Here is a 1348-nt window from a genome sequence, read left to right as displayed (position 1 = left end):
AATATTATAATCTTGATTTACAAGTAGATTCTCCATATTGAGCTTCCATAAATCAAATTTAGCACTCTCAAACTTCATTTCTAATCTAGATGCACTAATCATTTCCCTAACAAGACTTTGTTCTACCCAGGCTTTCACTCAAGAAAATATTGGATCAAAAAACCTTGTCCCTAACAACTTTAATTTGAGGTAATCTAGCCTTAATACCAATTGAAATTTACTAGAGGTATAAAATATGCTTCCTACACTAATCCATGAGAGAATAATATGCATAAATTAAAAATATGAAACAACATGATTTATTAGGGACAATACTTGTAAGAGAGAAAACCCACACTCTAGGGCACATTCAATGTATTATTCAACTAAAATGGATACAATGCAGAGTTCATATTCTCTCTACAAGAGTGTTCAACAATGGCCTAATTTCAGAGAAGAATTTGCACCATAATAATTAGCTAAGAAGTACTCTATGTTATTTCCTCCACCCTAGTATAGTAAAACCATAAACCATTTATGGTCCATCATTTCTACATATTGGAAACCACAAACATGTTATTCCCTACCAGTACTCTATGCCAATACAAGTAATCCCTATTATAGTTGTGCTTCACTACAATGCTACATTATTATTTTCTCAAAATTGTAATTACTATCGCCTTACCTCTGCAATTATTATCTACTCATCACTGTAATTATTCCATACTTGGAATTGCATTGTTCTTGCTTAATACTATTTTGTTTATTTTCCTAGGTTATGTGATTCCTGAGATGAATGGAAAGCATAACCTATAGCTTGAGTAGCCCCAACCCAGGGGTATCTAAGGCATCAAAATCACCCTAGGATAACACTCAACATAGGCCACACCAACCCTTAGCATGAATGGATTTTTCCCTACAAAGGAACCGATGACTTTTAAACTACAAAATGCCTTAACAATAAACTTGTCACTATTTTCTTTATGCCCCATGTTTTTTTTTTTAATTTAAACCATTTCTTGATTTACAAATCTCATCCATTCACAAAGGCCATGCTAATCTTCTATATATTGTTCCAATTTCATGAAATGTTTCCAAAAAATACATACTTAACACTACAATTCTTTCATACTCAACACTACAATCACTAGTGCTTAATACTACAATTATTTTCTACTCAACATTACATTATTCATGGTTTAACACTACAATTATTATATTTATTCTCTACTCAACAGTACAATCTACTTAGCATTGCATTATTCTTGCATACCTACCCATAACCAAATGTAGCAAAGATGAATTTAGTAACGATTGATAGGAAACTCAATCATATATATATATATATATATATATATATATTATACTA

The 1348-nt window shown here is 31.1% G+C and overlaps 1 non-coding gene across 1 annotated transcript; it reads right to left on the bottom strand.

Annotated features, from left to right (window-relative positions):
• Window positions 1-980: 980 nt before the first annotated feature.
• On the bottom strand, window positions 981-1084 carry LOC149239127 (U6 spliceosomal RNA). The gene has a single exon (XR_016246829.1). It is a non-coding gene; the product is annotated as a U6 spliceosomal RNA (small nuclear RNA).
• Between the last annotated feature and the right edge of the window lie 264 nt (window positions 1085-1348).

Source organism: Pinus tabuliformis, chromosome 8 (genome assembly GCF_031772625.1).
Source record: "Pinus tabuliformis cultivar Carrire ecotype Pingquan chromosome 8, CPIR1, whole genome shotgun sequence".
Taxonomy (NCBI): Eukaryota; Viridiplantae; Streptophyta; class Pinopsida; order Pinales; family Pinaceae; genus Pinus; species Pinus tabuliformis.
This window is presented reverse-complemented; position numbering and strand designations above follow the sequence as displayed.